Genomic DNA, 26095 nt, shown 5'->3' on the forward strand with positions numbered 1-26095 from the left:
ATCTGAAGGCGTGGGATGCTTAATTGTTTGGAGTGTTTTGTAGGTCCCGGACATTAATCTCTTACCATGTTACAGGCAAAAATAATCTTCCATTTTGTGAGATGTTTCTTATTCTCCTGACAGTCTCTTTCTGTACAAAAGTTTTTGCTCTCATGGGAATCCCACTTGTCAATTCTTGTGATTATTTCTCAAGCCGGATATAATTTACATTCCCTGAGAAGCAGGGTCCACATTGTTGATGTTGGATCTGGCTAAAGACGGAATCCTGTGCCATACAGACAGGACAGGGGCAAACCTTCACAGATGGAAGTTGTAAGGTTTGGAGGGAAGTGAGCAGGGATTCCGCAGGAGGAGTAAAGCAACTATAACTCAGAATCCTGTGCTAATGGGCGTATCGAGGAGGTGCTGATTCTAGCCTGAAGATCAGGACTTGGCCTCATCATCCAGAAATGGGTTGTTTATTATACACACAGCTGCTATAAGCGGATTTGTGTACTCCTCACACAATGTGTACATCCTGAACCACAGTTCCTCTGACACACCTCTAAACTCCTATCTCTAGACATCCACCCACTGTGGCCCCAGCTGCTCTTAACTCAGTTCCTCTTGCAGATTCAAGTTTTCATTTTCCTATAAACTCGAATCTGTCCCCTCTAGGAAGGCTTCCTAAATGACTCCACTCAGAGGCATCACTCTTAATGCAGAGGAGGTTCACCTCTTGGGAACTGCCCACACCCCAGTATCACACTCTTTCTCTTCATGACACCCGGAACTGCTCACTACGAGGCCCTCGTCTGTCTGCACAGCCAGCAAGTGGCTCTCCATGCTCTGTTTCTGCAGGCATCCCCCAAGTTACCACTACACACAATAGGTGCTTGGTCCAGACCAGCTGGTTTGACCTGGACAGTGATCTCTAAGGAGCAGATCTCTGCTCATCCATCCGAGCCCAAAGATCTCTTCAGTCGAGGGAGGAAGGCTTAGGACTGTTGACCCAGGACATTCTTGGCTCCATCTGAATGCTTTGTTTTTAAAAAGAAAGTTTTATATTGTTTTTGTGTCCAGTGCATTAAGGAGACAAATCCCCAATGTCAAGTATTCCGGAACTGGTTGAGCACCGTCAGCCAGTCACAATACCTCTGTCCACATGAGCCCTGAGACAGAATTGTGAAGTATCAAGAAAGGAATTAAAGTCTCCATTCTGGTTGGTGTGGTGCGGGGACTGCCCTTGGCTCATCCTGAACTGCTGGACGTCAGCTAGTTACCACCAGGTGACCTGCTCTTTTAGGTGGAGTAAGCTGCTGAAGGACAAGGAGGGACATCACTGGCTTCTGTTGCTATCTCAACACCACTGGGACTGGAGAGTTTCATTTCCACTCTGCAAAAATAACAGTCTCCAAAGTTCAAGCACAGACTTTCCAGGGAGTGCAGTTCAGGACACTTCTTGTATTTGCACATCCTAAAGTAATCAAATCAAGTTAACCTCTAACACCCAGTCTTTAGCACCCGCTCTCTGTGCCTAATTGATTTAGGACATCAATCAATTTGGGGCAGCAGCTACCAGCTGGACAGACTCAAAGGAACCATGAACCCCAGGCCTTTCAAAAACTACCTCCTTTGTTATATCTGCTGTTTAGACACTCAGGTATGTCCTAACATGTTAGTATTTTTAATTGTGTGTTTTCACATGACTGATATTTGTGTTTCTTTACCGAGAAAAGCCAAAAGAGGCATAGGGTCTGAAGAGGGGGCAGAAGTTCCAAAATTCCATCTTAGGCTGTTCTTATGAGATTTCTTTTTTTAGATCTCCCTAATAAGGCTGTCTCTCTCTTATCTCTGTTTTCCATTTGGGGCTCCCTCTGGTGCCTAACATTGTTCTACATACATAGGCATTGATCAATACCCATTCATCTGAATGGCGACTTTTCTCTTTTAGGAATGATTTAACCTCAGACCCCAGGTGAGGCTGGATTAGGGAAGGTGTAGGAACCGCTGGAAAACTGGGCAGACTCACACTCTGTTAGATCACCTGACAATAGGTACATTGTCAAGCTGCCATTGCTTACTGGGGTCCTTTCCTTTGGTGATGACCTAGGAGACAGACAGCACCCCTGGAATCTTTTAAGGCTTTGAACACATTCTCAAGTCTTCCCCACTCCAGACATCAATACTCCACGACCAGTGTCTACAGCCAACTCAGTATCAAGACACCAGATCTTTGTTCTTTTAAAAGAAGGGTATTAAAATTCCATCATACTGCCTAAACAGGATTAATGTGAATTTAACTGGTTCTTGCTGGATGCAGTGAACTCTTGGAGTGGCTTCTATTACTGAGACCATGGCAGAGGGCAGAGAAAAGCCAATCAGGCTGTAGAGGGTGGCACCAGGGGAGACCAAGTGGAATGGGTGGGTTATATGTAGTGTAATGTCTCATGATAGCCAAGGGACAAAACATTTGTTCTGAGCAAGAAATCAGAGGATCTGGCCACAGCTCTGCTGCATCTCCGGGCCTGTTTCCTCACGTGGGAAATGAAGAATGGTCTCTCCTCCCACTTCTCACATCCAGGCAACCAATAAGAATTGAGTTATCCTCAGATACACTTAGAATCAGATACCCTCTTTCCAGTGGATCACCATTTAGCTCCATCATGTCCCATCTGCCACACCCCTTCTTTATGCTCTGCTAGCTGGTTTTTGTTTTTTTTTTTTTTTTTAATACGGTTTTGACCTTCTCCCTCAAATGTCTGGGTCTATAAGAAGTTCCCAGATGGCTTTGGAGTTCACAGTCCCCTATCACCAGCCCTAGCTGTCACGCTGGCCTTCTCTTTATCTCCAAGGCTCTATGGTCTGATCTAGTGACCTTGAAAAGCAGCACGCCCAGCCTCCTAGGAGCCCTCTGTTCTATCACGGGCTGTCCTTGCCAGAGAGCCTTATTCAAAGGTGTGGGCCATGGACTATCTACAAACTGTTTCTGGCCAGCCGTGAGATAAGGGGAACGGAACGCAGAGCATGTAGGGGCTTTTGCAACTATTTGTCAGTGATAGATAGCTATTTGATCTAATAAGATTTGGGCTTCTGACTTAAGATATGTTATTATTTATATTATTTTAACTCTCTGTCTCTATCTCTGTCTCTCTCTCCGTGTGTGTGTGTGTGTGTGTGTGTGTGTGTGTGTGTGAGAGAGAGAGAGAGAGAGAATGTGTGTGTGTGTGTGAGAGAGAGAGAGAGAGAGAGAGAGAGAGAGAGAGAGAGAGTCTGTGTGCATATGATGGCAGGCACCCACAGAAGCCAGATGAGTCAGCTCCCCCTGGAGCTGGAGTTACAGACAACTGTGAGCCTCCTAACATGGGTGTTGGGAATCAAACTCACAGCCTCTGGAAGAACAGTATGTGCTCTTAGTTGTCAAGCCATCTCTCCAGCCGATGGCTTTTATTTAACACATCATTTTGAGGTTTCATTTTCTTAGCAATATACTTATATTTTACAAAAAGTACTCATGCTCAATGGATGGGGGGGGGGGGTGGGAAGCCCACAGTGGCTTAGCCTGGCTTAGCCTCCCTTCTGTTCCTCTCCTGCAGTGACAAATTCTGTCTTCACACTTGCTCCTGTGTTTCTGAGGCCTCTTGTACCCTTCATAGTACAAGCCTACTGCCTCTCCTCTTAGCACCAACATTTCTGTTGCATTTCTTCTCCTTTCTTCAGCCTACTTTTCAGCTCTCTGGTCCCCAAACAAGGTGCTGGTCTAGAAAAGCGGAACAGGTGTTAATTTTTTTTACTCTGAAATTTGTTCGAGTTCCCTTTCCTGGCTCCTTAAGTGAGAAGTTCTTACAGCCGGTACACCCTCCCTAGCGTCTCACTAGTGTTCTTTGCACAGTGGTACAGAGCAGAAGAAACGGTCCAAGCAGTCTCTGCATCTGCTGGCAAATCCTTTCTGCATCCATCCAGATGCACTCTTCTTTCTCTCTGGCTCAGCCTGGTTCTCCAGTTAATGTAAGAAAAATTGAGCTTGTACATACAACCACCAGTGACTAATGTGTGTGCCCAGTGATTAACCATCCTCACAACAATGTGCTATTAGGACCAGACAAGACAAATTGCCCCTGTGCATCCTGCATAAAATTAAAAGGTCAGTTCAGGAAGAAGAGAAGTAATGAGAGCCCGGATCCTTCATCAACTTGAAAGGCTCATTTGATGAAATTTGCTAAGGCATTTCATGGAAAACTCCAAAGTGATGGAATAGTACATTGAAAACCATTTAGAAGCACAGAAAATCCTTTAAGCCCAAACCAAAGAACACGATTCCCAGCATATGGAATTAATTTCTGGTTCAAAGTCAATAAATGAATTCCCTTGGAAATCAGCTAGTTTCCTAACTTTTTCAGAGAAGGCCTTTTGGGAACAAAGCTCCAGAACACTGGCCTTAGGTTCCTCTCCTAGTTTTCCCCTAAAGGATGATAGAAAAAATCACACGTGCTTTAGAATCTTTTATTTAAGAAGAGGCCGTGGGGGCCTGGGGAGAGCGCGCAGTCGTCAAAGGGTCTGTGCATAAGCCCTCGAGCTTGGACCCTTACTGCCTATTTATAAAAGGCAGGGCACAAATCTGTGACCCCAGTGCTGTCAGGCTGGAGCAGAGGTCGGTGGCACCCTAGTGTTCACTGGTCATACAGCTAAACAGAATCAGAGAGCTTCTGGTTCAAATAAGTAAATTAAAATAAAATAAAATAAAATAAAGGGCTAGCAAGATTGTCCAGTGGATAAAAGTGCTCCTGAACCCACACAAGGGTGGAAGGAGAGCACCAGCTCCCTAAGTTTGCCCTTTGACCTCCACACATACTCTATGGCATACATGCCTACATATGCACACACCATGTTCTCACATAACGATACTTTTGCTTTTTAAAATAAGGTCACGTTCACACATAATAAATATTTTTAATTTAAAAAAAAATAAGGTAGAGAGTGATTTAGGAAGACACATGCCCCAACCCCAACCCCAACACACACACACACACACAGAGAGAGAGAGAGAGAGAGAGAGAGAGAGAGAGAGAGAGAGAGAGAGCCCCTGTTAACTTCTGGCCTCTTCACATATGGTACACACACACACAAATAGTCAGGAAAGTCAGAATATCTACATTCCATAGGTATACATACACACACACAGCCTCCTGTTAACTTCTGGCCTCTTCACATATGGTGCACGCACACACACACACACACACACACACACACACACACACACACAAACACCCGGCACCAGATCACCAGCCCACTTACAGAATAAAGTCTAGAAGATCCCCTCTCAGAGCTCCTGCGAGGCTTCCTGCCCACACAGTCCATAGGTAGTCAAGACCAAAACCAAGCCAAACAAACAAACAAACCCAACTCCCAGCAAAAGGAAAGAGTCTCAGTTTCTTATTCCAACTTAGAAGCATAGCGCCAACTCAGTCTCATATTCTGAAATATTTCACAGGCATTTCACAGCATTGCCTGCCTGACTTAGGAAACCAACATGGTGGTGCCCCACCCACCCAGCTTGATGTGTTTCACTGAGGTGCACTGTCATTCTGATGTCCCTGGACTGGCCTGGATCCTGCTGACACAAGGTGATCTGGGTCAGGCGACACATTCCTGGCCCCAAAAGTGTTGCTGTCACCCCTCCTCGCTCCTGTAACTTTCCACCCATGCAAATGAAGTCAGAACTGCCAGAGGCAGCTGGGACAGGTCTGTGTGGGCAGATAGTCACGTGCCAGGACAGGAACATGCTTTCTCTTCTGCAAGAAACATTCCTAGCATTTCAAGCAACACATACAGGGGAGGCTGTGAGCCCTCGTAGTTAAGCCACGAGGGATCCAGGCCAGCTTCCAAGCCATTGTTCTAGGGAGACTTGTTCTCTGTGTAGCCATCAGGACAAGAAGTTTTCCCAACCCTGCCTGGCCCAAAGAAGGAAGGACCTGAGGGTACCCAAGGTTCCTCCTGTTCTGGGCTGTGGCTTGTCTCTGCTTGAATTTTGGCTACCTAGAGCCTGGCTGCGATTGGATGAGCCACAAGGGCAGAGGGCACTGCTTTCTCTGCTCTGCCGGCACAACCGCGCTCACCGAAGAGACAGCTATTCACTAGGATGGCGGTCACCTGCCTAGCATTGACTCTCAGGAGCACATACAACCAGAAGTGTGACCGTTCTGAACCTTAACCCAGCAGAGACAGGTCACCAGCAAAGCCAGCTGGTCTGAGAAAGGGAATGATACTATGACCTGATGGTACTGAGGGATAGGTCCACATGAGTCACAAAACCAGAGGCAGATGAGAGATCCCTGTGGTGACTAAGGAAGCAACCAAACACAATAATCCTATGTAAGTCTCTAACCACTTCCAAGTGTCTCCTTTGCAGCTCCTCCTCCCTGCCCTCCCTGGAAGGGTGGGCAGTTCCCTAGGAGGCTCTGTTCTTGGTCTTTGCCTACATCAACTTCCATCATCCCTATTAGACCACATGACACCTTTGTGCAAATACGAAAAAGGCACCTCTGTCTCAAGTCATGCAACAGCTTCTGCTGGAAGACTGGAAGCCATTATGCACATGAAAGCTGAGCACGATGAGGTGACGCTCCCCAGGCCGTCCTGTTCAGGACCCTTCCTCCCATGCACCCGTGTTCTCCACCTGTGTAATTGAATCATTTGGACACTAGGTCTTGAATGTAAGCCTTGACTGTGGTACCTCTCTTGGGAGATGTCAGTCTGTATTTCTAACTGCATTCTGAGCATAGATACTAGGGCTGTCTTGACTTCCCAAACGCTGAAAGACCAATAGTAAAAAGTCACCCTTAGCTGTAGCTGCTGGGGGGGAGGGAGTGGGGGAAGCTAAAAGTTCTTCATTGGAAATCTTGGGCCATCTTTCATGTCTACAGGGTCTACCATCCATGTTCTGTCTGCTCTCATTTTACTGTGTTCCATCCCTCTTCTCTTCCCATTGGCTTGCTTGGGGCTGTGACTGTTTCCTGCCTGGGCTATGACCAAGAATTCTGAATTTTTGTCTTCTGGGCTGGCCCCTATTGCTCTGTTCCCCGAATGTCTGATGACTTCCACTGACAGGCAAGGAAAACTGAAACCTGGGAGTCTCAGTTCAAAATTGCCCTTGCTCGTACCTCGACCTCACTCAGATGTCACTTCATCTCAGCCGTTTCCCAGGCTCCGATCCTGGTCACCATGAGTCACTTGGAGTCTTCACAATTTCTTACTTTCCACGACTCTGTCCTTGCTGTTTGACCTATCTGGCAGGTGCTTCCTACATCAAAACGGGTTCAAGAGGTGTCCCTTCCTCATGGCCTCCCCATCAAAACGATTGCCTTTTCTGTGCTCTTGTCGTGTTGCCTGCATTGAGCCTTTAGGGTACTATGTCTCATATCATCAACACACATGTGCGCATGTGCAAACATGCGTGCATGTGTGTGTGTGCGTGCATGCATGTGTTTGTGTGTGCATGCTTCAAAGTCCCAACAGACAAAATTCTTGTGAAGGTGTCCTATCTCATTGTCTTGAGTTTCAAAAGCAAACAGTAGACTTCAGGTGCTCAGGCTTATTCATCCTCATAATGGCATGGTGGAGAAACTTCCTTCACGGCTAAACAAGACCATGACTGACTAGACCATGGCCTAGTCTGCATTTGTGTGAGACATCAGCCAAGCAGGGGCAAATGAGTACACTGTGGTGGCACAGCCTGAGGTGATGGGTCCAAACCAAGAGTACATTTAAACCACAAGCATGTAGTTATTCCATAACTCACAGCCCACCTCAAATACAATAAGTGGAAACTCTTATGTCCTGGTACCTTGGAAGAGGATGGGCCAGTGAACATCTTTCCAGAGTCTCCTCTGTCTCTACATGGCTCTGCACACCTTGCATTTGCACAGATTACCTCCCATACTAAGAAGGTCTCATTTGTAATAACATATCCATATGATAATCCTTAAGCAAGACAAGCTAACTGTTACCAGTATTTTCATCTTTACCTCTGCAACCTGGGAAAAACTAAGCCCGCTTTTATCTTAGATAAAATTCTCCAGTTCCTAGGAAGGAAACGACCCTGAATACACACCCACCATGCAGAAGCGGGGGTAGGCAGTGTGGCTTCCTGGAGGAAGTGATAGAGCCTGCTGGACATGAGCAGCTCTCAGCTTCCTCCTGCATAAGACTGCTGACTCATCAAAAGGGGAAGTGTGTGCACATCTCACCGGTCAGACACTTTACTGACTAGAGTCTGCCTTCTCTTTCTCTTCCACTGTTGCTTGGATGGTCTTGATCATGTCAAAGGCCAGTCTACCCTCCATCACTGTACCCTAAGAGGAGACACTGCTACCTAGGAAACATGACTTTAACCTGGGCCGCTTTCTCTCTCCTGCTCCCCCTCATCCTTCAGTGCCTCGGAAATCGGGAAGTTTAAAAGATTGTGTCAGCTGCCGGTGCTATTATTCGGAATAAGTTAAAACCACCAGCATTGGCAATTTGGTTTCTAGGAATCAGAGACACTGTTTTTTCAACACATTCCTCTTTTCAATAGCTGTTAAAAGATGAAGGACCAAAGAGGAGTTTTTTTTTTTTTTTTAAGTTATCGAGGTATGATTGACACAAAAAGACACAAAAACGTAGCGCATATACTTTGGTATGTTTGGATAAGCACCCAGCTATATAATAATCACTACAATGGATGCATTAAGTACCCATTATCTCCAAAATCTCCTGCATTTCCCCCCCTTCTGTGCTTAGTGTACTCAATACAAGATGCACCCTCTTAAGCAAACTGAGAAGTCAATCGCACGTTGTTCGTTATAAATCCTTGTGTCGTAGGATGGATTTCTGGAACTTTTATCTCTTGTTACTGAAACTTTAAACACTTTGTTCAGCATCTCCCTGGATACGCCGGCACCCACAATGCTACTCTGCTTCTATGAGCCTGACTCTTTTGGGATCACACAGTTAAATGAAATCATGCTGTTTGTCCTCCTTTGTCTGGCTTGTTTAATTTAGTGCCATACCCCTTAGGGCCATCTGCACTGCTATAAAGAATAGTGCTTCCTTCCTCTTAAAAAGCTAAGTCATGTTCCAAGGCAAATTTTCTTCATCCATTTGTTGATGGACATTTAGGTATTTCAATATTTTGGTTGCCATGAATACTGCTATAATACACATAAGGGCCCAGATGTTTTAGTCTATCCTTTGTTAGAACACCTGAGACTAGACAAGGTATAAAAGAAAAAAAAAAGTTTATTTAGCTTGGGATTGTGAAGCTGAAAATCTAAGACTGGACAGACACATGTGGCAAGGCCCCTGTGCTAACAAGACACAGCAGAAAGGCCAAGGCAGATGCCAGGTGCAGAAGACACAGAGAACAAGGGGCCACTGTGTGTCCCTGCAACAACTAATTCAGTCTGTTAAGAACTCTATCAACCTCTCTTTATGTCCTCATGCCCTCCCCTGTCTCTTTGAGACAAGGTCTTACTGTGTAACCCTCGCCAGAGTAGTGCTCACTGTGTAGATCAGCTACCTTAGAACTCAGTTACCTCTGTCTCTTGTGTGCCAGGATTCAAGGCGTGTGTGCCACACCTAGCCTAATCATTTCTTAGAGTCTTTCAACACTGTTACATCAGACACCGAATTCCAAGACAAGTTTTGGAGGGGACAAATTACATCCACATAGCAGGAGGGTGACTGTTTCTTGTGCTGCGCAGGGCCCTTTAGTCTGCTGCAATCCTTTCTCTTGTTTGTTTGTTTGTTTGTTTGTTTGTTTGTTTCTGGTAACAGGAAAGAAGACCTTAGCATGGAAATGTAGGCAGTGCACAGGAGAGTGAGTGTGAGAGGTGTGTGTGTGTGTGTGTGTGTGTGTGTGTGTGTGTGTGTGTGATCTTCAAAGAGAACAGAGGCAGCAGTTCCACTTGAACACCAGTGCTTTGTGAGAGGCCTCTCAGAAGGCCTCCGCCAGTAGGAACTTACTTCATCAGATGCCTACTGAGGAAGACTCACTATGTGACAGAGGGAAGGCTCCCTGTCTTCTATCTTCTTTCCTCTTAGTCTAGGAACAGGGGCTGTCGGCCTGTTAACAAAGCCTTCTCTCTTCTTCACAGGGGCTGTGAAGAGGATGGAATCCACATCTCTGTGAGCTTGCTGAGAGTGAAAATAAGCTTCCTGGGAGAGTGGTGGGGGCACAGACTGGGTAAGGAGACATGGAAAAAGAGCTTTCCTGAAGAAGGCTACCCCACGAATTGCGAACTTAGCTGGAGCAGGGGTAGCACTTTAGGTTAGGAATCCAAGCCCTGGACGTTGTGGACCGTGACAGCGCCATCCCTGGCCTAGGCTGGGGTATGTGAAGCCACTCCCACACATAGAAATGCCATGAGGAAAGACAGGATCCTGCCGTTTCCCCAAGTGCTCAGATTACCCACTGGCTCTCCTTGAGCACAGTCTTTCCATCCAGACATAGAGGGAGAGAGAGTTCAATGTTTCCAACCAGGTGAAAAAAACTCACTACATTGGAAAATTCTAGCACTGTCCTAGTTTCTGAGAAACCCCCAGCAGATCTACTGAAATTCAAAAAATTACTACATTTGTTTATTTACTGTGTGTGCCTATGCATATACGCACGTGCACTGGGCATGCCCCCTCATAGATAGTATCCTTATCAAGGGGACTACACAGGGAGAGCTCACTGGCTGCTTCATTCCTATACACCAGAAAAAAACTCCCACAAGACATCAATATACTGGCATCTTGATCTTTAACTTCCCATACTTTAGACTTATGAGAAGTAAGTTTCTGTTGTGTATACATCAGACTGTGGTATTTTATCACAGCAGTCTGAACTAAAAAATATTTTAGACATTTAATAATAAAAAAACATGGAGTGGGTTTTTAGTTTGTTTGTTTTGGGGGTCTTTTTTTTGGTCTGACTCTTCTTCCCCCTTTAGCTTGAGGAAATAAAGTGGCAAACAAAAAACGTTTCTTTCTACTCTAGTCATAACTTTTACTTCTTTACAGTTTTATACAAAGATTTATATCCTTGGAGAGATGGCCTATCTTGGTCACTGGTATATTCCCAAGAACACAGTAGGTTTCAATGAATACTGTTGAATGAATGGGTGGATGAATAGATAAATGAATTCAAAGTTACGAGCACAGATAAATTTATACCTCATGCAAATATAGTCGAGTCTCTACATCTGTGGATTTGTGGCCAGGGGTCAAAAACACTCAGGAAAGAGTTCTGTCTATAATGAACATGGATAGACTTTTTTCCTGGGAAATACCACGTAGAGACAGCTTTAAAGTATATGGAAGGATGTGTATAAGTTATACGCAAATACGTTATGCATGGGACTTAATACTGATGTCTCCCAGCAAGAGACTGAACCTACTGCTCATTGGCTGGGGAAGAACAGGCTAAGAGAAAGATGCTGAGGGGAGTTTTCCCCACTCAGGGGACCCCCCTCATCTGGAAGAATCCTTTATCCTTTGGCTTTGTATCTTGGGGAGGAGAGTAGAAGACTGGCACCTCTTCATAGGTGGTGGCAAATGTTTTATCTAAAATGAGCCTCTGAGAGTGAAGTGGGGACTGCTGAGATAAATGACAGCACAGGGCCTGAGCTGTCTCTTCCCTGAAGAAGCTCATCCACGCTCTTCCAAAACTAGAAGCACTGCTCAATCCTTCTATTGAATAGACTGGTGTGTTATTTATGTCTCGTCTTGAGCTCTGACGCATTTTTATCCTTACAAAACATAGTATTTTGAGCTTCTAAGAGAAAGTTTTTATGTTTTAGAATTAAGAAAACAAATGCATAGACTGAGGTATAGCTCAGTGGAGGAGCATATTCTTAGTACACCTGAGGTCTCAGGTTTGAATCTCAGCACCTGATCTACAGAGATAAAGCCACAAAGTATAACACAGGCCACCCTTTCTGGCCAATGACTCTGACAATATTCTGGACGGTGAGTCCATTTTTCCCTCTTTCTTGTTATAAAACCAGACTATCAACATAGACAGTCGCTGCTGCGGACTGAAGGAAGCCCTCGGACGCTCTGGGTGGCAAAGCATACAGCCATCATGGTTCAGCCTCCCGGCCATAAAACATGTCAGTTTTCCCAAGCCCACTGCCAATGCTGAGTGCCAGGAAATGCTGGGAACCTGGCCTGTGAGGATAAACTTCCTACTTTACAGGAATAAGCTGCGGAGAACAGGGTTTTACTTCTTAAATGCTGCTGGAACCCAACACCAAACACAGGCTTCTTGGAGTGGCTGGGCATCTGCAGAGGAAGAAACAAAGACCTCACAGAGGTCTCCAGCCTGTGGGCACCGTCCTGGCAGAGGTGGAGGACCTCAACTGTCTCTTACTTATTTCTGCTGTGTTATTTTTTTTTTTAGCCTTCTGAATTACACAACCAGATTCTTGCAGGGCGAAAGTAGAGCTGTGAACACACACGTAAATCAGTCAGAAGGGAACTCGGATAGCCTTTGGCAGGTTTGAACCTGTTCACAGAGAAGACAGTAAACCTTCAGTGTTCCTTAGGCCAACCCTGTGTTCCCGATTCTCTGTATCTCAAGGAAGTGAAGGACCTCACAGCATTCTCAATTACAATTCATGCTTGTCAACATTTTCCTAGCTTTGTAAGCTGATTTCACACCAGTCTGTCTCAACCCCAGCTGCATAGACTTTTTCTTTAAATAAAGGCCTGTTTCTCTGCCTTATGTGTTGTCTTCTTTCCAGATTTCTGACTGTCTCTGTCTCCCTCCTTTTAAGAGGAGCTACGGGTCCCTCAGGAAGGACTCCATAGCAGGACCTGACTCTCTCTAAAGAAAGAATTTTGTGATCCAGTGTCACCTGGCTCCCTCTACTCCTCACTCCCATTTCTTCATCAGGGGAGTGCTAAAACCCTCACCGGGTGACTTGGGAGGGGCGAAGGAATATCTCACTTCTAGAATCATCTGGAATTGTTATACCCTTCCTTGCTTCACTGAAAAATCTGAGGTTGGGCTGGGACTCCAGACTGCTCCCGCCTTTTCTCAGAAAACAGGAGCTAGCTCTTGGTCTTCTCCCCTTGACAGGATGTGGCTTTTCTATCTTGCCAACATAGGTGTTCCACTGCTGCATGCCACTACCCACCACAGGGAAGTGCATACTGTTCTGAAGCCCAGTTAGAAACAGTGATCAATGAGTCTCCTCCTCATGTAGAAGACAGCTTTGTTGCTATGCGGCTAAAAAAAGATTTTTATAAGCCTGCTGCAGAATATGAAAACCCCTGCAGTTTCTCCAACACAAACATCAAAATTCTTCCAGTGCCTGGATACTGTGAGACCCTTCAGAGAGAAGAGGGGGCTCACCTCACCTTTTTGTAAAGGTTTAGGTTGCATCTCTCTAGAGACTGAGGACAATTTCTGTACATGTAGGACAGGCCACCGTTCACTTTTCAACAGGAAACACATTCAGACACAGCCTGTACAGGCACAGAACACTACCGGGAACACATAGAGGCATGAGAAAAAGGAACAAGGAGCCTGGACAAAAATAAGAAGGAGGTTTATCTCTCACTGTATGCCCTTTGAAGTACCTAACAATTGATCCCCTTTTGGTCATGTCTATGAATAACGTACTTTTAAGACATTAAAACAGTTATTTTTTTTTAAGGGTAGGGACAGGACTGACACATGCTTGGCAAGGGTTCTACCTCTGAGAAAGATTTCTAGTCCTTTAAAAAAATTCCCTTTTAATTGTGAGGCAGGGCCTCCTTATGTTATCTAGGCTAGCCTTGAACTCTCCCTGTAGTCAGGGGCTAGCCTTCCATTTGCATCCTTCCTGTTTCAGCCTCCTGGGCAGCTGGGTTTACAGGCCTGCACCTCCAGGCCTGGCTGATGCTACTCTCCAATCAATGGAGGCACCTTGGGGCTATCACTCTTCCTGTCACTTACCCCCCACCCCACACCCACATATACACAATGAATTCTGACAGACAAATGTGGACAGAGGTAAAACAGAAATAAAGAAATGTCACTATGCCCAGTTTCAACAACTAAAGGATACCTGATACTGAATAGAAATGAGCAGGTAAGAAACAGGCTAGGATGTAGCCTTAAATCAGCGAAACAGTGGGAAGCAATGTGACGGCTTTCTGTGCGCCTTCTCTGGACACACCCACTCTCTTGTCTGCCGAAGCCTAAGAGCATCTTACTGTTCTGCCTATTCCCACTCCTGGCTTTAAAAAGAAAAATAGCTAACATATTTCTATCACAATCAGTAAGAAAATAGAATAATACAAAACCATCCATTCCATCCCAAGCTGCTGGAGTTTCCTTCTGCTTTCCTACATATTTCTCCATGCACATGCACACATAACTGGCTTCTGCTGTTACTCTTTCTTTTTAGGATTAAAAGGAGCACAGAGTGCTTGTTAGCTTTCTTTTCCCACTCTTAATCGTCAGAGACAACCACTTAGATGAACCACTGTAGATTTAGTCTTTTATATGCAGCGATCATTCTTTTAGTAGTTACATGGTACTTCATGTGGTGCACCATTGTGAACATTGACTGATATTAGAACAAATAGGAGTCAATTTTCACAACAGCCCATGGGGTAGGATGCACTCTAAGGCCCATGTTGCAGATTATGAAGTTATAAATCGAAGTTTTATCTGGATCATAAAACTAGTATATTGTGGGAGTTTCAGATTCAAGGTTTGTTCCAAAGCTTTACCCTAGTGTCAAGATCGCCTCTGTACAGTATTGTTCACCATTAAACAGCTGAACAGTACAAACTAGGAAAGCTTAAAACAAAGCACCTGCGTTGTCTCACAGGCACAGACGCCCCCAGCTGATGTGCAGGTGACGATCCTCGCTGTCTGGTTCCATTGCAGAAAGTACATTTGAGAAAAGGGTTCTTGATTCACGGTGTGGTTTCCTTTGTTTCCAGTCACTGTTGCAATGTCCATTTAAAAACCCATTCTTTAGGGTGTGCAAAGTGTGCAGGACTTTATTCCCAGCACTGACAAGCCAGAGGCAGTCAGATGTCTCTGAGTCCAGGTACAGCCTGGTATACATAGCAAGTTCCTGGACAGCCAGGGCTATACAGTGAGACGCTGTCTCAAAAACAAAACAAAACAAAACCAACCAATCAACCAACCAAAACCCCAAATGCATCCTTGGGCCTGCACGGCAGCATAGATAAAAGCACTTGTTAAATAGAACCTAAGGCCTCAGTTAGATCTCTGGATCCCATGGTAACAGAAGAGAACAGACCCCCCAAAGTTGTTCTCTGCCCTCCATATGTGTGCCTTGGTATGTGCATGACCTCTTTTATAATACCATACACAATAATAATAAATGACAATGAAAAGAGTAAAACAATCCTTTTAAATTCACAAGAACATCATTGAGGAAAGGCTTATGGACCCTCTACAGTTTTTAAACAGTACGTGTCCACATCATATCTCACTCACAGAGTCCCTGGCTGCCTATGGGTGCAGCTGAAGAATTACGGAAAGGTCACTAGGAACCTTTCTGGAAGTATTATTTGGACCATTGATTATGCAATGTGTTCATGTGTCAAAATTTATCAGACTCTGCTCTTAAATCTATAAGAGAAAGAACGACGGAAAGATGGCAACCTGTCCATTGTTAGAACACGAGCTTTTCTGCTTTAATCATAGTAGCAGAGTTCAAAGGCATTTCCCCAGCATACACTGCACACTGAGGCACTGTCTACGGCTTTCTGTACACCCACCAGTTCATTCTAGCAACTACCCTTGGGTGGGCACTTCTAGGTCTCTATTCTCTCAGTGATGAGACTAGACTGAGAAAATGCAGCTTGTTCAAGGCCCCGCCACTAGGACATCTCAGAGCTAAGACCAACTGAGACACAGGTCCTACCTACCCACTTCCACCTGCCTTAGACCTCCAATAACTGTGTGCCCCTGTGCTTATGGTAATCTCTCTGGGGTTCTGTTCTACAGAAGGAATCACTTATAGACCCAGATCCACATGTTCAAGAACAAATGCCTCAGTATGGTAGCAGTCTCTTTGAATACCCTAAAGCATAAGTAGGTTCATGTGATAAACTATTCCACATCACTCAATGTTAGTTTAAAAAATGATGTATGTGGACTCCACGATAAAGCAAATGGTTATGATACAAAAATGAAAAAATGGTTAAAAAGTTTCTTGTCATGTAGAGATGCAGGCTTGGAGGTGTCATTCAGCGATATCATCACTGCATGGACACCACAGTCCTTACACAAACTAAGACAGCTACACTGTCACCAGTTGATCAAATACTATGGGATTACTTTATGTTCAGTTTACTGCTGACCACAACAATGTCATGCCATAGAAGCCTATACTTTAAAAAAAAAATGGCTCCATCTAAAAAGGTAAATTCACTATGGTTAGGTTAAAAGTCTTGATCAGGTCTATGAACACTCACCACTTACAGACATCTAAGTTTCTTGTCATTATGTTAGGTATTGTCGTTAAAGATCTACAGAACCTATCCTTAAGAAGTGGCCCAGTTAGAGGCTGATGGAGAGATGGCTCAGACGTTAAAGAGCACTGGCTTTTCTTCCAGATGACTGGAGGGTCAATTACCAGCACCCACAAGACTCACAACTGTCCGTTAACTCCAGTGCCAGGAGAACCAATGCCCTTCTATGGCCTCCTTAGGTACCAGGCACGCATACAGTGCACAGACTACATACGGAGGCAAAACACCCATACATATAAAAATAAAAGTAAATGAATCTTTAAAGAAAAACAGAAGTGTCTTATTGCTGAGGGACATGGTGATAAAGGAGAAGATGGTGGGCTGCCATGGAGCACAGAGAGAATGCCTAAGCCATGCTGGCAGCCAGGGTAACTCAGTGCTGGAGACATTGAAATGGAGATAGAAACAATTAGTAGGCACGAGGCAAAGACAGAGGAGAAAGCAAATCCATACACAGGGCCTGGGGCATTCAAGTGTCACTATGGAGGCTTGCAGAGTTTTGACAAATCTTCTATAACACTGAACACCTACCACCTATGCATTTCCCACAGCCTGGAAATCTCTTCTCTGGTAGAAAAGGATGGCCTCACTTACCTTGTACAGTAGATATAGGAAATTAGAACTAAACAGGTAAAACCACCCTTCTCCTTATAAGAGAAGTGACTGATAGCACACTGCTCCAGCCCTGCTCTGGCAGCACCCCCAACCAGGCCCAGCTCCTCCCTCCCTGGCTTCACCCCGAATGTGTTTCCAAGAGACATTCACACAGAACCTCCTTCTTAGACCCACTCTTCTTTTTGCTCAAATGTCCCTTATTGGAGACGTTTTTCTTGATTCTCCCTGTAAAAATCAACGGGGTCAATTTCACTCTTCGTCATCCGGCATCTTCTTCATAGAATTTATCATCCCAACATCTGGTGCCCATACTTTCGGTTTGTTTGCTTAAGCTAGAATTTAAACTCCCTGAGGGTGAGAGGGACTTGTCTATTTTATTTCCTGTATTTCTCTAGGGCTTAGAGCCTTATGTGGAGCACGGGAAATACTTATCAAGCATGAGGCTAAGGGCATGAGCAAGCTCCCAGCTTGAGGGCAGGGCTCATCTTTATCCTCCTTTGATCCCCAGGAGTCAGACACAAAGCTGAGTAGAGGGAGCAGATCAGACATTTGTTGAACTGTCCAGTTCAATTGCTTTTGACAAATGGTGGCATTCAGCTAGTACAGAAAGGTCAACCTGCTGTATTTTTATTGCTCAGCAGATAAATCCAAGTTGTCACTAACTACAATGAAAAACAGGTTTTGTGGTCAATTTGGTAGGAAAAAGAACCAAACTGGTGGTCTGATTTCATTAGCCAGGGAAACGATGAACACATTTATCAATGAGTTACAAATAACCACAGCTTTTGGTGACACTAAAGCCAGGCACAGACGAGGCACGCCAGGACGGCTACTCTGATTTAATAAATGAAGTGCACAGAACAATTAAGTATCCCCGGGCTTGTGTTCTGACACTAAGCTCGGTCCTTGGAGAAAAGGCATTACTGGAGTTAAGTCTTCAGGATACTCAGTCTACCGATGGTCTAGAAAGACCCTTGAATCTCCCCTCAAATTAACCACCTCAAATTTCATTTCACTACACTAGAGGAGGGAAACAGAGAAACAAAGAAAGAAACAAAGAGTCCAACTGTTCTTTTTGAGACAAGATTAGAGAGTCAGGGTCTTCCACAACCTGTCCCCAGGCCCAACAGCCTCACCAGAAAACACCTCAAAGGTTTGTAACAAATATATAATAAGGAGATAAGTAATCATCATTCCATAGCAGAACTGAAATACAAATAAAAAAATTCTTGAGGGAAAAAAAAAAAGCACTGCTCTTCAAAGGGCTGAATTTAATAAGATAAACCCCCATTTGTCTGAAGGACCTCATCTCATCGGCAATGTCCTAATCATAATTTCAACCTAAGTCGAAGGAATCAAGGTCACCTGATGACTGAGATTCAGAAAAACAATGTCCTTTCTAACACAGCAGGCTTGAGACTGCCAGACTGCAGGTTTCCATTTGATGCTACAGAGACCGGTGGGTAAAAAGGCTCAGAGCCTTCAGCAACTCGCTCAGGTCTCCAGGCAAGGACTGGGTTCGCTGCCCAGGTTTACAGAAAATCACCCAAATTATTAGCTGAAAGAATACATGTACAGCCCACAAAACCTTTCAACTGGAATTTGTCCTGCCTACAGGAGGTTCATCCCTGCCTACAGGGATGGAACAGAGACTGAGGGGATAGTCAGCAGATGCCTGGCCCAAGAACCAATCCCTGACATAATTGTTGGCACTTTGTTGCGCTTGCAGACAGGAGCCTAGCATACCTGTCCTCTGAGAGGCTCCACCCAACAGCTGACCGACCCACAGTTAGACACTGGACAGAGCTCAGGGAATCTTGTGGAGGAGTTGGGGAAAGAAAAATTGAGGGACCCAGAGGGGATAGGAACTCTGAAGAAAGACCAAGAATCGACTAACCTGCACCCTTGGGGGGTCTCTCAGAGTCTGAACCACTAACCAATGAGCATACATAGGCTGGACCTAGGCCCTCCGCACATATGTAACAGAAGTGCAACTTGGTGTTCATGTGGGTCCCCCAACAACTGGAATGGGGGTTGTTCCAGACTCTGTTGCATGCCTATGGATCCTGTTCCCCTAACTGGGTGCCTAATCTAGCCTCACTGGGAGAGGGGAGAGGCTCTCCCTTCTCAGAGTAGAGGAGAGGGGAAGAGGAGGGGAGAGGGGAGGGGTAGCTCTGAGCTGGGGGGACTGGAAGGTGAGGGGGTCTGTAACAGGGATATAAAATGAATAAATTAATTAATGGGGAAAAAGAATACATGTACTGTCTCAACCTTACAAAAAAAGTTAGGTCATCATTATCATCTCAGCAGGAAGAGTAACTGCCTCAGATAGAAACCTAGTTAGGTCATAAGGCTGTAACTGCTTCAGACAGAAACCCCGTGGGTTGCCACCCACCATGCACATGTCCACATAGGCCACTACCCCCCAGACACATGCAAGATGAACATATACTACTATCACACAGACTGCTCAGCCTAAACTCCCTGGGAGAGACTATGTCCATACTGTTTCTCACCTCATAACTATGGTCTCCCTTCTTAACAGGAGATTGGCCTTTAGCTGGAAATGATTCCTTGGAATATTACACTGTATTTCTCAGTCTTTATTAAGGCTAGGGTAGCCATATGACCAAATTCCAGCAAATTCCATGATATACATCTTCAAGAAGGGAGCTTACCCAGTTGGAAATAGTGCCCTTCAGCCCTTCTGACTACCTTGATTCAAATTCAGAAACAGTCCCAGGCCTTTAGCCAGTATCTTAGACTAAGAGATAGCCATGAAGGTGTCAGAACTGGAAACACAGACCTCCGGGGCCCACCGGACTCTGTGGAGCTTCCCTGACAGAGCTGAAGTGCTGACCCTGAGGTTTTTCAAGACAATCATGATTTTATATGGCTAACTGGCATTTTTAGACTTTCTGTGACTGGTAATGGTACCAAATCCTAAATGATGCAGAAGCCAAACAGTTCAAGCCCTCTATGTAGTTTCAGTCGTGCCGTCTCCAGGGGACCCTGTCTTCCCCTGTATCTCAACCTGTAGGCTTTGGTACTACCACAATCCCTGTACTTTTGTTTCTACCTAACTGGTCACCATCTATCTTATGCTTCTCTGCTTGACTCGGCTGTGGCTGGGTCACAAAGCTATCCTTATCCTTGTTCAGCTGTAATGGTCTATACTCAGCTCAGATGGCTCTTCCTCCATGAAGTCTGCTTGAGTGTCTCACATTGAATGGGCATTCTCTGCATTCTCAAGATACCTTGGGTATTCTGTGAAGGCAAATGCAAACTGACAGACTCATGCATTCAGAGGACCACTTGGTCTCTAGCAGGTAGCATTATCTTGAGGGGGGCCTTTGGAATGTGGCCTAGCTTACAAAAGTGGCTGGATGGAGGTGGGTGTTGACAGCTACGGCTCTCTGCTCCCCAATCTGCCACAGTATAAACAAGCCACGTGGCAAGCTATCACCAACCAGACGAAGCTGCCATGAATTCTACCACACCTCCTCCACCACAACAGTCAAAAACTAACCATAAACTCAAACAAATTCTCTTGTGAGGTATTTCATTACTGCGATATGAAATGGAACTGACACACTGGGCATGCTCCAGTTTTGGTCCTCCATTAGTGATCTGTGGATTGTCCATCTCACTCTACAGACAATGCCTCCAAGGACAGAACCCCACTATACTCATTGCAGATCTAAACCTCCTCACATGGTGCTTGGCACACTGTGTTACTGATCTGCTCTTGCCTTGACTGGATTTTTCTTGATGAAATGGAGCCCCAGTGAATGCCTCAAAATGCCTGATTAACTTGTCAATGAGCAGGAAGTTAAAAATTAATCATATTTTCAGTTTTCTGGACATGAGACTACAAACTGCAGATGAACCATCTTGGCAGAGCCTCTGCTGTGGGAAACAATTTGCCTCTTGCATGTTTGAGACCTGAGTTTCCTTACCTGTAAAAACAAAGTTGGACTTATATAATCTTTGGGATATCTACTGTTTCTAAAATGGAAAAATCCTATTGTTGGGTATCGTGGATGTGAGAAACTCACAATGACTGGTTGCTTCCTCTGGGGATTGGCAACATGACCAGCTTACCTAACTATCAGATAAATTATTTATGAGGTATGTCTAATAAAAATTTAAAGTCATCAGATGACTGTGGGTATTCTGGGATAATGGAGTGCTAACTGTGAGAAAATACGCCTCACTGGTTACAACTACATGTCTCTTAAAAGCCTTGGAACTCACCACTCTACTTGCTACTGGGCATCTGCAGTTGCTGTTCTTTCAGCCTTGGAGAATCTTTTCTTCTCTCCTCACTTCACTAGTCACCATGAGCCTAAAAGTCACTTCCTTAAGAAGAGCATCCATCTCTCCCAAGTCTGACCCTTCACCCTGAGGAAATTCTCAACCATGGCACTCCGTCTTCCTGCCTCACAGCATTGGCCAGACTTGACTGACCACTGTCTCCATCACTGTACCATGTTCACCACCAGGGAACATTATTGGTTTTGTTCATCGTTACATTTGTCCTTGGCAGTGAGCCGATGGTTACTGAATACAAAGTGGTCTCTAAGGGCTGCTCATGGGAAGCGAAGAGGCTGAGTGTTTTCCCATGGGGAGACTGCATACAGGCAATGTGTCAGAAAAGTCCACTTAACTGGAAATCTTGAGTTCGCTATACGTTTTTTTGGAAAAAGAATACAGGACAGTATCACTCACTGGTGACGATGGAGGAGTAGTCTCTGAATGAGCAAAGTATGGCAAGAAGGGAGGCAGGAATATGACCCAAAAGTTCTGGGGAGGGCTCAGAGCCAAAATTTCCCATGAAAGTTACTCACTTTCATGAGTGGTTCTGAGCACCACTGTAGCTGGGGCCCTTTCTAAATAACAGGTGACAATATGTGGTCGTCCTTCCTGTAGCAAATGAACAATGAATGAAGCTGCTTCCCAGTAGAAAGAATGATGCCATTGGAAGACAAAGTGAGAACAGGGCTGCCGAGTTTGACTCTCACCTTTCTCCAACCAGATTCTTCTGATGGTACGCAGAGGAAAAACGCAAATATGGAAACGCATCATAAAACAGGAGAGGTAAGACTACAAAACTCTAGGCTCAAATGAAAGCTATCTGGGGTGTCTGCATGTCTGCTTGTAAGAGATGGTGAGGAGAAAGGGACGCCCAGGAGATGGGAGCCAGAGACATTGACCCAGTTTTCCAGAAGGGGAGGACTGTTGAGCGGAATGACTCAGGCAAGAAACATCTGCCATAGATCCAACACAGAACTGATCTGCAAGCAAATTCCTCATGAATCTCTAGCCAAGGAATCAACGTTCCTCAGAGTGATCTCACCATGCGTTTGCTGAGAAAAGCCACGCCCAACTAAGTTCAGATCACATAAGTATCTGAACTAACCAGGCCCTAATACCCCTCATCCTGCCCTTGAGAAAAGAGGCAGGCAATGTGTGAGAAGGTTATCTTCACAGAGAGTCTGCTGCTGTGTTCAGGGCCTAATTTAACAGAACCTTCCCTGTAGGGATAGAGTTGCCCTTCCTAAACTGTAAGTTTAAGAAAGAGTTGGGAATACAGCTCTGTGTTAGAGTGCTTTGTCCTGGGACAGATGTTCATACTCTAAATATCAAAAAGACAACCAAGGCAGAGGCAGGTTTTTCTCTCCATCTGAAAAGAAGTCAAAGGTGATTTTTCAGGAAAGGTCAAAGGTTAATACCGTGCTCTGTAAGTGTAAGAGGAGAAGTCAGCGCCGGGCAGTGGTGGCGCACGCCTTTAATCCCAGCACTTGGGAGGCAGAGACAGGCGGATTTCTGAGTTTGAGGCCAGCCTGGTCTACAAAGTGAGTTCCAGGACAGCCAGGACTACACAGAGAAACCCTGTCTCAAAAAACAACAAAAAAAAACCAAAACAAAACAAAACAAAAAAAAAAACAAAAAAAAAAAAGAAAAGAAAAAGAAAAAGAAAAAAGAAAAAAAAGAGAGAAGTCAGCATGCCAGGTCCAGCTGTTAGCTTCTGTGGGCTGGTTCACATCTGGACAATGGGACAGTGAAGCAGCACCAGCCCTTCAGGAGTGAACACTGATTGTCTTATGTGCCAAGGGCTGCAGAAAGCTTGATGCGATCGGGCTCTCACATGGTAGAATGGGTGTTGAGATGCACTCAGTATTTGAGTGGGACTTGGTCAGCAAGCACGAGACTCTAAAACTCTGTAACTCCTCTTTACACAATAGATTACAAATACATTCCACACTTGGTTAAAGACAGCAAAGCAAGTGTGTGCTGGAGGGCTGAGCAGTTTGCAGTTGAAATGTTAGAGATGGTTGAATTCTCCTTTAGTACAGTTTATGGAGCATAGCAGAAAAAGGTTCCTGTGCTGCTGTAAGTGGCCTGTATGCCGTTTTATTTCTCTGGCTTTTCTGTCTGATTTTGGAAAAACATCCAAGCTACATAGAAGGTATTCATGCACCATCTGGGTTCCTGGTAACCCAGGATGTTCTTCGCCTCTGTCAAAGCTGGCTCCATGACTGCCTGCTGATTCCATGACTGCCTGCTGATTCCATGACTGCCTGCTGATTCCATGACTGCCTTCTGACTCCATGATTGCCTGCTGATTCCATGACTGCCTTCTGACTCCATGATTGCCTGCTGATTCCATGACGGCCTGCTCTCTAGCTCACTTTGGTTTTGAGGTCAGGGCTCCAGCCAGCCGCAGACTCTACACCAAAAGCACAAGGGCAGAGCCTTCTGCTACTGTGTCTCCCAGGACATAGCTTTGTTTCCTCTGCACAAAAGCTGTAGAATACAGAAGTACGAGTAGCCTGTCTTCTGATCTACCCCATGGGTATAGTCAATGAAAAGAGAGAAATTCATGTTAGAGAGAGTTCTTCTCCTTCTCTCTGAGATCCTACTTGGTGAGGACTTGCCAATGGTATCATCTTTATGACTTGCTGAACAAGAAGCCACACATACCCAGGAGGAAAAGCCTCCCAAACCAACCAACTAACCAACCAACAACTTTATTTAGACAGCTCAGAGGAATCTTCTAGAGAGAGCATTTCAGTTCTTATAAAGGCCATCTTGGGACACACATGATAAACAGGGCTGTCTCAAGTTCCTAAGTTTCTTATTAGATCCCTGCCCGCATCTAATTCACACTCCCTGTGACCCAGCTGTACCCTTGACTATGTATGAATTCCAAAGACTTGGCTTTCAGAGCCTCACCCTTAAGACTCTGGTCCCAGTGAAGAGCCTGATGGAATTAAAGTATCCCATGAAACAAATCCACAGAACCAAAATTGCACTTTAATCTATCCTGATTAAGAGTTCTCCTTTCAGACATATCAGACTATGAACATGGGAATCTGAGTTCAAGAATAAGTGAAATAAATGAAAATCAGAATTGAACTGAAAACTAGAATTGAGCCACAGATAGAAGAAATTGATAGGAAGCTTCCAGATGTGGATCCACACTGTCTCACCCGAAACACCATCGACTGCAACCTTCACAACGCAGACAGAAGTATGGCGCACAACCTAGAAATGCAAGCTTGCCCTTGCATCAGTGCAGAGTTCCAAGGAAGGAAAGGCCCTAAGGAGTCAGTCATGTGAGCCTTTAAGCCTCACTCCTCTTCCCCCGAGCCCCCTGCTACCCATGCCTTCAGTTTCAATATTAAAAGTTACCCTGGTACCATAAGGAGAATAAGACACTGGCCCTCTGGTGGTATCTCCAATTTTCAAGTTTCTCCTGAACAGGGAAGGCAGCAGAACAGTTAGACAGGGTTTGAATTCTTACTTCACTAGCCGTTAGCAGCCTGGTTAGTACATCTCTCTAAGAATTATTTATTGAATCGATGGTAATAACCATTATGTTAAGGAGAATTCAGGGGCAAATGTGGGTACAGTGTTGACCTTGGAACGTGTATATAAGTCAGTTGTTGTGGGGCTGATAATTAGCTTGATTTACAACAGAAGTCATCCCAAGTAGGGAGGTCATTGTTTTTAAAAAGTTAATGTGGGAAAAGTGTCTCTTTGGGGTAAGCCAGGTAGAGATGAGCAACTCATAGACAGTAAATTTCAGACAGACAATTCTTTGTTTAGTATTTAGGATTGTACCATAAAACATAAGTCTACGTTTTATAGTGTAGGGGAATACAGCAACAACTGTCTTTATTACCAGGGAAGAACGAGTGTATTGCTGGGTTCATTTCTGTTGCTGTGATAAAACAAGCAAACACCAACTTAGGGGAGAAGAGTTATCTTAGCACACAGTGCTAGGTTGTGTGGTTCATCTCTTACTGTTCTGTTGCTGTGAAGAGACACATAAGAAAGCATTCAATTGGGGACTTGTTTACAGTTTCAGAGGATGAGTCCATGGCAGGGAGCCTGGTAGGCATGTCGCTAGAGCTTACATCCTGATCCAAAGACAGGAGGGAGAGCGGGAGACACACACACACACACACACACACACACACACACACACACAGAGAGAGAGAGAGAGAGAGAGAGAGAGAGAGAGAGAGAGAGGGGTAAAGACAGAGACAGACAGAGAGACAGAGGCAGAGAGAAAGAGATAGAGACAGAGACCAGGTGAGACCAGGTGTGGGTTTTCAAAGCCCACCCCCAGTGACACACATCCTCCAACAATGCCACACCTCCAGTTTTTTCTAAGCAGTTCCATCAGCCAACCAGGAACCAAACATTCAAATACGTGAGTCCTTTATGGGCTCTTCTTATTGAAATTACCAGAGCATGGAAGATGAGGTAGCAGGAACTTAAAACATCTAATCCCTCACAGCCACAGTCAAGAGGAGGGAAACGGATGCATACAGGTTAATCTGTGCTCAGCTCACTTTCTCCTCTCTTGTTCCATCTGGGATTCAAATTCAGAGACCAGTGCAGCACACTTTCAGGCCAGGCCTTCCCACAACAATGAATGGAATTGAAATAATTCCCC

At 45.0% G+C, this 26095-nt stretch overlaps 1 protein-coding gene across 1 annotated transcript in view; it reads right to left on the reverse strand.

The window, feature by feature from the left end:
- Positions 1-26095, reverse strand: part of Prkch (protein kinase C eta) — a 200278-nt gene that overhangs the window by 42498 nt on the left and 131685 nt on the right. The window lies entirely within an intron of this gene.

Source organism: Arvicanthis niloticus, chromosome 23 (genome assembly GCF_011762505.2).
Source record: "Arvicanthis niloticus isolate mArvNil1 chromosome 23, mArvNil1.pat.X, whole genome shotgun sequence".
Lineage (NCBI taxonomy): Eukaryota > Metazoa > Chordata > Mammalia > Rodentia > Muridae > Arvicanthis > Arvicanthis niloticus.